The 11,657-nt window shown below is 32.9% G+C and overlaps 1 long non-coding RNA gene across 1 annotated transcript; it reads left to right on the top strand.

Moving 5' to 3' along the window:
- Positions 1–7,575: 7,575 nt before the first annotated feature.
- On the top strand, positions 7,576–10,912 carry LOC124899732. The gene is made up of 2 exons (XR_007057258.1): positions 7,576–7,834; positions 10,287–10,912. It is a non-coding gene; the product is annotated as an uncharacterized LOC124899732 (long non-coding RNA).
- Positions 10,913–11,657: the final 745 nt, after the last annotated feature.

The following is an 11,657-nucleotide window of genomic DNA, read 5'->3' as shown; positions in this document are numbered from 1 at the left end:
TTTGTTATAAGTTGTAATTTTACCAAACTATAGTTATTTCTTGTAATTAAAGTCTTAAGGTTGTTAGTTTATGTAATTTTTCCTAAATATCCCAGGTCCATTAAAAGTATTCTAGTTATCATACAATTTTTCTAAAATGGTTTCACACATAATGATAGTTTAGGTGATAACATTAGATAGCAATTTACCCCCCGGTTCATCCTACATCAGCCACAGGTATGGAATACAAGTCCCTAGCACGACTACACAATGGAATTCGATCTATGATACTTCAAAAGAAAAATGCCTTTTTAATTTATAACAAAATCATATATTGACCATCCCAACACTTTAGCAACCTTTGCATCAGTTTACGTTATATTTATCCAATTCACAGGAACTACGGAAGAAAGTTGCAAAACATTCTCATGCAAATTATTTCAAAATGTTCAGAGTTCACACAAAAATCCAACACATGAAAAGTTGAGACAAACATGGACAACCCGAAGGTTTTGCCACTGCAGTAGTTGATTACCGATGCAATGATGAATCTACTGTAGTAGTGATTCACGAAAGTTCAAATAGGGGAAATGTTTCATTTTTCCTCCTTTCAAATTCTCTCTATGAAATCTCCTTCTGACTTCTATTTTAAGATAATTTCTCCACCTTTACTACTTATTTTATGCATTCTCATTATAGAATTATAGAAACTGCATTAGAATGTAGGATTTGGGTTGATGTTTGGTACAACCTTTGAGACTTGAGTTTTGATGGTGTTCTTGAACAAATGATGAACATGTTAGGTTTTCTTATGTGTACAGAGCTCCTACAGCATCTAAGGCATAAGATTGACATGTTCATGTTGAATTTTGGCCATGGAAGGGTTAGAAGGTAAAGGATTATATTTTCCAATAAATTTAGGTAATTTGATGGTGAAATTAAGTTTTATACACTCCCATTTTGGTGTAAAAAGTTTCATACAAACTTTACTAAGCCTGATCTACCCTTAATTCTTAAAATTATGGAGAAAATTTAAAATTCACTATCGGTGAGGAGGTTGATGGGTTAAACATAATGGACCATCACGGTGGTCATTTTTATACCGCAGTGGTTCCATTGTTGGTTAACTAACTGTTGCGGAGATATCTGGAAGTAGCCCTTAAGGTTCTTATTCTTGTAGTTTCAAATTTCTTCCCTCCCATAGCCCATAATATGGTTTCTAACCTTGAAATTACAATGTTTGCATGATATCATGGCCCAACAATAATGCTACAGAAGATTTCTTAACATCGCCAGCCGCAATCACTATGAGGGGCAGCATGATATGGGTTTTTTTCACGAGAAATATTTTGTAATGAAGGATGGGGAAGATGAGGCCTCCAACTTCTATAACCAACTAAAAGCTTTTCCGGATGGAAGATACTAACGAAGCCCATCCCTGAGTACACCCTAACTTTAGTCCAGGAGTTTTTTCCCATTCTCCACTCCATGGAGTGGTCAGTTTCTCTTCTCATAATTCACATCCGAGAAAAGAATGTCCTAGTGGACGATGCCACTATTAATGAAACTCTGGGGGTCCTACCTCAGATGTTTCCTTTAAAGCTAAAGTTTGGGAAATGTACCTAAAATGGGTGGTCAGGGTTTTAGCATTGAAGGGTCGATCAAATGAGATGAAGTGGTCGGGCCTCAAAGAAACCAAGAGGGCTTACTTTTTAGCAGGAGGATAAGGTGTGGCTGCAACTGGTGTCTAGAAGGATTTGTCCTTTGTGAAATATAAAGGATATGGTTTTCCACCAGGGAACGGTGGTGGCATGTGCTTTAATGGGGATCGAGATAAAAGTGGGGGCACGAATTATGGACAAGTGGTGGCATTTCTATACCTGGGAGAGGTCGGTGAGGATATTTTCTTTTCTTTCTTGATTACCGAGCTGTGTAGGTGAGCAGACATACCTAAGAAGGATCATGATACTATAGAGAAATATGATATATCATTTAAAATAGAGAGTCAGGGGTACACAAATAGGAGGTAAGAAGAAAAAAAAGGCCGGGAAAGAAGATCAGAGTAGTCAGGCTGGTGATGGCGAGGATTTTGGAATCCCTTCCACTCAGGCTCCCTCACCTTCTGGGTTGGGAGGCTAATCTTGTGGCTATGCATGGGTATTTGGAGAGAAATTAGCTACCTCCATGGGGATTATCCTCCTTGAGCTCGACTGCTCTAGTGGACATGGCCTAATCATATGTTGAGCTCCAAAGAAAGCAAGTTGAGGAGAAGAATAAGTGTCACTTCTGGGACCGCATACTAGTGAGGATATGGAAAGTTGTGCAGGTGATGTTCAAGTGTGCCTCCCCTACTAAGAAGCTCTCAAAGCTGACAAGAAAGGACACTGATGAGTTCTCATTCTTTAGCGGAATGGAGAAGGAGGGTCCAAATGCCTCGAGCCTCAGAGATGACGCCACTAGTTAGATGTCCCCCTTTATATTTATGTTTCATTGATTTAGATATGGGTTGCCCTTGTTTGGGGAAAGTAACAAATAATTACTCATTTTATTGTTCTTGCACATTTAAGAATTTTTCATTCCCGCATTTCTAATAACAATCATTTTAGCTTATACTATCATGTCACAATCGATTTTTATCTTTGATTTTCATGAATAAAAAGTTGCTTTACAAAATTTACAAAATCTCAAAACAAGGAAAAACTGGTAGATTACTGCCTGAAACTGCTGTTGCAGTTAATTTTACCATTGAAGTGGTAAAATTCTAGTTGCAGTGCTAACCTCTAATGGTTCTACTTTTCCCTTTTTGCTAATTATTCCTAGGTCTTTTCTCATGGTATGACATCCCTTGAACACTTACAATTCTAACTCTCACGTCACATAGCTTTTAAGTTCTAGCATGATTATATCACGATCCAAACTATCGTAAATATAAGTAACTCCTCAACTTGATTAAACCTCACGCACTTTTACCTTCTTTTCATTTCAAGTTTCATATCCCGCATGACATTTCTCATGAAATAGCAAGGCACCTGGGTAGTGGGTAGTTAGTTCATCAAGAGTCAAATAAAAATTAAGGTACTTCAAATCACAGAGAGAGAAGGTGTGCCTCAGGTTACAAAAATAAAGATACACCTCGAGATTACATTGATCCTCACCATCCCTGGGTCCTTTGGCCGCATATTATACAAATCAACACACAAAATCAACTTTTTACACTTAAGAATTTTGACAATCCAACAATCAGGCAATAATATGATCAAATAATAACCATCCATATAAGTAACACACATCACATTCTATCATATCACAACAAAGTATTTAGATCCTTAGTATTTGATACAAAATCAAGCAAATTTCACAACATAATCATTAAACGCCTATGCTTTTTACTGACCACTACTGATTGGAATACCCTATTTCATCCTTTCAAATATTTGGTGAGATACCAATTGGAATCAACTAGTCCCCAACTGTGATGGTTGAGATACCAATTGGAATCTGCCATATACCAATTAGACTACACTTAGGAGACAACACTAAGGTAGCATGATGGGACAGAATAAAGTGAACTAGATTCTTAGATACATTATATCCTCCTACAGATTTGATGTGGACGGCAACACATCAATCCATAAGACTACTCAACATTTGTTCATGTACTGAGAGTTTGGTAATTTGGAATCTAATACCATCTTGTCATGACCCGAATCCCAAATCGTAAAGGCACCTACCTAACTCACACCCCCGATATAAAAACCCTTACTAATCAACCATTCATTTAGCGAGGAAGTTAAAACCATTCATTTTTAATAGTATAAATCAGTCATCTAATTAAAATAATCCTTCATTCAACCTATTAATCCAGTTAGCATTATGAGTATAAATCCAGTTTAATATATTTGATACAAAAAAGTAATGCAGAAGATAATCAATATGAATCTCCAGAAACTAGCCTAAATTGGTACAAAAGCGCTAGACAAGAAACAAAAAAGTCCATGACACACCATCCATGCAAAATAGAGATGGCATGAGCAGCTGCAGAGTGATAGTTGTCACTGCTATGAAAACCCAAATTGATTTCCACCATGACTATATTCTCAGTGGAAGATATAGTAAGTGTAGCATCAGTACAACCACACACACCGGTAGGCATCATGGACAACCAGGGATAGACACAAATAACATTAATAATAACTAGGAAGAAATCACACATCAAATAAGATTCCAATTTGTCCACAATTTATGAAATTATTAGTACCATACTTTTAGTATATTTGTGACCTATCTGCCTTTTAATATTTTTGTGTATATTTGTTCATTGGAAATCAACTCTAACTTACATTCATTAATATTTTCCTCACCCCTTATTTTGGTTTCTGCAATTCCTAGCTCGCTATAAATAGACTTACCGACTTCATAGAATTAGGACTTGAGTCCACCCATGATGTTCCCAAACCTCCTCGATCTATTAGTAATGCAATGTGCTATGGGTCTACAATCACTCTGACAATAACATTTCCCAGTCCCTTGTTGGGAGGGAAAATAATGTATATCCCCACGAAACCGTATATGTTAGGAAAGCGTAATTTACATAACACAGAACATACCTAGCATTCACGCTTCACTAAAATGCACTACCACCATTATCAAAGGATCCAGTCCACTCAAGGGACCAATAACAATATGAAATTACAATCAAACATGCAATACACTTGAGTAACGTATGTATGCAAGATGTGCACATCATTTCTCTTTATCCTCAGTTCAACGTCATTCTTCATATCATGATCAATATCAATATCACTAACATTATCCTCCACTTATAAATAATAGCATCATGAACGGCACAATTTATATAACATCATCATCATCACCACTACCAATCCATCCTCATCAACTTGTATGGATATGCATATGAAATCAACAATCACACAAAGTTCTCAAAGGAAATTATGATCCTTGGTTCACATACAAGCACCATACCTTAATCTTATTACCGTACATATATTCAATCACATATATCTATGTAATTACGTACACCTATACCTTCTATGATACTGTGATAGTTTTATCGAGATGTAGTTACTAAATCATTAAATCTACGACTCGCACTCATGTTTCCGACATCGCTCCCAATTCCTTACTAAATACTCTATCAAAATTTCATACTTGACCTCATTAACCTTACCCCGATTATTCTATGACCCCTTCCCCCTCCCTCTGATCTACTCTGCCACATACTTGCGACTAAACTATTTTCTAAACTATTCTACTCCCTTGGTTACGTTTATAGGTCACCTAAAACTCTCTTACGTTACTAGTTACTACTAAACCTTACTTCACACTCATGTCTCGTTAGACTTCCTTAAGGTTGTCACAATTATCTAGATTACTTAGAACACTTTTAATCAAACCCTAACCTACTGCTTGCTCTCTCATTTCACCGCACTTAACCCCCACCATACTCATGAGTCGTGGTAGTTATTCAACTAGTCGAGATTCTCACAAGTTTCATTTCATGATACGAATATCACATCATGCTATACAAAATTAATTAATCATATTATTAAAGCCTAATCAAATTTATATCATTTTTGTCCTTCCAAACACAATGCCTGAAGGCCTAATGCATGAGAACTCCCGACATTACTATTGTAGTTATATGAATCTAACTATGAATCTAACACAAGTCTAATTGCTATAATAGGAAAAACCATAACCTACCTCACAGATGAAACATACTGCTATTGAGAGGAGAGGTTGTCCAGCAAGTGTCATGGTCTCCCCATGTTGGGTTCCCGTCAGTTGTTCCTTGAAATCATCCTCACGAAGTTTGTCCTTTGAAATCTCATAAATATAGAGGTGGGAGTTTATTCTGGGTGTTTTTGAAGGGAACGAATGACTGGAGAGGGTTAAATTAAAAGAGGTTTTTTAAAATATCCCAAGCTAGTTATTGGCGAGTTTCATTGTAGGCTGCAGACCAGACTAGTTCCCTTTTCGGGCCTCACTTTTCCTCAAGAAATAATTTCCCCATGTCCATTAAGAGTATTTTAGTTGTCCTAAAATTTTTCTAGGGCGGTTTCACACATAACAACATTTTGGGTCATTGCACTAATCAAGCAACTAAGATTCTCCTCATTCTATAATTGTCATTGAGTCGTGTAAGGAACTTTTTGTAGGACATGACTACCTGGCTAGGAAAAAATGAATCAACAATGAATGATCCAAAGGAGATTTTATGATTAGTTTTGATTTTCTTATGGACACCGCAAGTTAGTGATATATGAACAATTATCATAAAAGGGTGACCAGCCATCAGTTGGCATACATAGTTTAGACAAAACTTTACACTGAAACTTCTTAGACGTACATAGCAAAAATGTAGTGTCTTTCACTGCAATCAAAACATCAACATTAATACTCTTGGCATGATAGTCAAGTCTTTGGTATCTTGGAAGCAATACGTTATACACACATCCAATGATCCAAGGAAAAATTAGAATCAGGATAAGACTTTGTATTAATCCACATATGACATATCTATAAATAACTAGCCAAAATCTTTGCTAGCCTCCTCAAATTCCCAACATCTTCAATAACTCCATTCAGATTTTCATCATATATCAATTCCAAGGCATTTCATAATTAATGGCTTCTAATTTAGAGAACTTCCACATTATATCATAATTATTGTGTTCCCAGCATTTGCTTTCATTTTATTGTGCACGTCTTTGCTTGCACTACACTGCTACTTAAAGAAGAAGAAGACGAAGAAGACAACAATGGTTGAAAAAACAGAAGTAAAGCACATTGAAGAGAATATGAAAGTTAAGGAAAACATTGTTAACGGCCCCCATGGTCGACCAGAGAGCGTGGTGTTATCAGTGGAGGAAGATTTGCATGTTGATGATGACATTATTAGGAAAAAGAATGAGTTAGAAGCTCAAAACAATATGCATGCTTCTTCTTTCAGTTATGCTCACAGCTAGTCGTGTTGAGCATTAAATCATGATTTCATATATATAAAATAAGGACAAACTATTATCAGAAAATTGTCCTGTCAAATTATTGATGTTTATGTCAAATTTGATGTTCTTTGTTTAGAGTTAATTTGTATTTTGCTTAAGAATATGATCTATATTATCGGTGATTTAAATATGCCTATAATTATGATTTCATTAATAATTATCAATTATATCATATACAACATGGACAGTTACCAATATATAATATTGGAAAAAAATGTATATATACAATCTTAGATTGTTTATTGCAACTTATAACAATATTTATAAGATTGCAAGAAATAGCAAATTTAAGAAAAAAAATATTTTTTTTATATATAAAAATTGAAACTGAAATTATTCTTAATAATAAAAACAATTACATACAGATTTCATCCATCCTATTTTATCTCTAAATCTGTTTTTACAGATTATTATATATTAAACAAAATTTAAAAAAAAAATGTTTTCATAACAACTGGAATTCTTAATAATAGAAAACACTTATCCATCACACACTCCCTATTTTATCTCTAAAACCGTTATTTTTATTATTTAATAAGTCACGTCTTTTTATTTTCATCTTCTTCATACAGCAAACAAGAGACATATAGAATCTTCTTTTCTTTCTTGAACATTCCAACAAACTACCTGATATCAAAAAATTTAATTTCTTTCTCTTTCAAATCAAAATATTTCAATTGAAATACATATTTTTGCATTTGATTGAAATAATTTGAATTTAACAGTTAAAAAAAATAAATCAAAAAATGATATAAATTGATGCATTATGGATGATACTTGTTTACATTCAATTATGATACAATATGGAGAAAGATGGGACGTAAAAGGTAATATATTTTATGAAAACAAACAACATATTTTTTAAAAAAATTTTACATTACTAATATGTTGTGCTGCATTCTGTGTTAATATATTTATACAGCCAATGTGTTGTGTTATTTCAATATACTTACATTGTCAATTTCATTTGATTTGTTACTTAGCGTGGTATTTTCTTTTTTAATCTACATTGAAGTTTTACTTTTACTAATGCTTTTACATTTTTTTAATATTGTTCTAAATTGTAATAATAATATTTTAGTATTTGTTGTGATTGGCTTTTTGATATATAATTTTATAATATAATTTTTTTAATTATTCAATTACATCTTACTGAAATTAAAATATTCAACAATCATATATACATTATGACAGGAAAACCCAGAGATTTTTGTGTTGACGAAATTATGTATGATTCAAATACAAAATATAATGGGTGGTAAAAGTAATAGCGACTCAACTGAAGCTAGACACTAATTATTTTTGGATTGAAATTCGATACATAGTTAGTGATAGTTGTCCACCAATGATCATACACAATGATACCGGAGTTAGAGTGTATTTGGACCAAAAAATAACAACTTTAGATTTTTTCATTAAATATCTATTGTATAATGATATATCAACGAATCCAATAGAATACACAGAACGATCAATTGTTTGTGTTGGGAATGAAAGTTATAATGAAGTAAATGTGGACCGACAACATCTATACACAAATGATTTAGTTCGTTTGTTTGGATTAAGTCCGAAGGTAGAATTATTTGGTGAAGAAAGCATTGAAATTATATGTGATCCAAGAAATTCAAAGATAGCTGTTAATCAAGTTTATAAGGACAAGGAGACACTTGCAAATGTTATGAAACTTCATGCATTTGTGAATCAATTCTCATTTCACGTCAACGGTCTAGTGCCAACAGATAAAAATTTTGGTATTCAATATTTCTTGAAAATAATAAATTATGATTTGATATATTAATTTGGTTTGATTGTTTAATGCTCGCTTATACTGCATGTTAAATAGCTATTACATGGTTTGTCTAGTGAGTGATTGTACATGATTTCTTCGAGCTTCAAGTATGAATGAATATGAGATTTTCAAAATAAGAAAGTATTGTGAAATACACACATTATCAATAAAAGATCAGATATATGTGAGGCGACAAGGAATGACAACTGTTATCGTTGGATTAATATTGCACAATTATGTAAATGTTAAAAAAGTGTACACCCCAAATGATATTATTGCTGATATAAAGAAACAATATGAGGTGTCTTTAACTTACAATCAAGCATGGCGTGCAAAGAAAAAGGCAGTTAAGATGTTACGTGGTGATCTTACAGAATCATATAAAAATTTTTTATGTTATTTGTACATTTTGGACGAAACTTATCCTGGATCTGTTTTTAGTTTGCAAAAAACAGATGAAAATCAATTTTTGTATGCTTTTATTGCATTAGATGCTTCTATTAGAGGTTGGGAATATTGTAGGCCAATAGTAGTTGTTGATGGAGCTGCTCTAAAATCACTATATAGTGAAACTATGTTGATTGCATGCACTTTGGACCCTGGGGGTAACTTTCATTATTGTTTTCTATTACAACTGTATGTTTATCTATGTTGCTGATTTTGGTGTGAATTTGGTATGAATCTGATATGAATTTAGTTATTTATCTGTTATTTTGAATTATTTGTTTAATGAATACTTATCTTGCATATACTTATTGAATGAAATCAGGTCATATACTACTACTAGCGTATGCCTTGTTGATTCTGAGAATATTGCATCGTGGACATGATTTTTTGAAAAATTTAGAGAAGCATTTGGTTAAAGAGAGGGTATGTGTATCGTATCAGATAGAAACGATAGCATATGGAAAAGTACTTCAACAGTATATCCCAATCTTTCACATCATGCATGCATTTGACATTTGTAGGGGAATATAAAGACGAATTTTTGTAAAAATATTGATGAAACGTGAAAATTTTTTTTTGCCATGGCAAAGGCATATACTCTGTAATAATTTGAAGAAATAATGGGGAGGGTGGATCAAATAGATAAAAGAGTGAGGAGATTATTGTTTGAAGTTGGATATCACAAATGGGCAAGAATATATTCTACAGTTGAAAGGACTTAGACATTGACGCCAAACATAGCGGAATCAATAAACAATACCAATAGAATTGCTAGAAGATTGTCTGTTGTTTCAGTAATGAATTTTATGAGGTTGACTATTGAATTATGGAATGCAAAACATAAAGAAGAAGCAGATAACACATTCACAAATCTAACAATCAAGTACAATGAAATCCTTAAGGAAAATCGCGAAAAATCTTACGATATGACAGTAAGTTTTTAATTATGCAATAATACATTATATAAATATTATGAATTATTTATTAATATTTTTTTAAAGATCATTATATGTTTTGAGCATGACTAATATGTTTTTTTGAAGGTAAGAGCATCAACTGAATTTTTGCATACAGTGACTGATGTGGCTAAAAGTTTCACAGTTTGTCTGCAAAGTCGAAAATATAGTTACAGACAATTTCAATTAGATGAGATACCTTGTAGTCATGCCATGACTGTTATTACATACAGAAATCAGAATGGAGAGAATTATTGCTTCCCATATTATAGCAAAAAAATTTTTTGAGATGCATATGCAATACCAGTTGAACCTCTTTCTTGTAAAAGCACATGAAAAATACCACAAGAATTGCTGGATGAAATGGTATTGCTGTCAGATTATAAAAGGCCGCTTGAGAGACCTTCTACAGATAGATAGAAAGCACCAAATAAAGACAAATGTAAGAGGTCAAGGGGGACTTGCAGTAGATGCAATAGATAAGGTCACAACCGAACGACATGCCACAAACATCCGCCATGTGTTTAGTTAAAAACACATTTTAGTTCTTTCTGTTGTTTATTAAACTAGTGATATGTTTTTTGGATGATATTTTCTAAATAACGTTTGATGCTTATTTTTCTGAAGTTTTTAATTTTTAAATTCATTCAATTGAACTTTTCAATACATTTTTGTTCATGATGTGAATGGTATGTTTCAATAGTTTTATTTGATAATCGGACAACCAGCAACTCAATTTCATGAATGTGTTCCCTAGTGAATATAATATTATATTATTTCAGCTGACGGATTTGTTGAAAAGGCCGGGGATAATATGTAATATCCTCCCCCTACTTGTAGATAATACAAACCTTGATGGTTGTTTAATTCAAAAATTAAATTATCCTATGTTAGTGCCAAGATTTTGGTGCAATATTTATGTTGTTATTAACTAATATCGCTAATCAATCTATTGTTTGTACGGATAGTCTTTTACACACAAGTAACTACACACAAGTAACTGCATATCAAAATTCAGATATGCACCAGAATCAACCAAATCAAAATAATATTTCAATATAAAATTTCTTGATAAATCCGGTTCTAAAAATGTGATTATGAAATATATCCTTCCAATTTTGTACAAATTTTCATTCATGAAAATAATTTTTTTGCCAGTAACTTTTTTCCCGGTATCATTTTCACCGGTAAAATCTAAGTAGAAATTTGATCTCTTAATCTTTTCCTGTCTGGAATAGTATTTTTGCAACAATCTATTCGGTACTGTCGGATCAGAAAAAAATCATATTTCTTCCCACATTTCAATCCAGTAATAACAGAAAACTCCCTTTTTTTCAAAGTGTAACTCCTTAAAATTCAATCTAAAAATAATCATGTCATCTTTATCATTAACAGTTTCTACATTCAAAAAATTACAAAGAAGCTAGGGTTGTACTTTAACAATTTTCATGTTCATAA

Source organism: Capsicum annuum, chromosome 6 (assembly GCF_002878395.1).
Source record: "Capsicum annuum cultivar UCD-10X-F1 chromosome 6, UCD10Xv1.1, whole genome shotgun sequence".
Classification (NCBI taxonomy): Eukaryota; Viridiplantae; Streptophyta; class Magnoliopsida; order Solanales; family Solanaceae; genus Capsicum; species Capsicum annuum.
The sequence above is the reverse complement of the archived record's forward strand: the minus strand, read 5'-3'. Positions and strand labels throughout refer to the sequence as shown.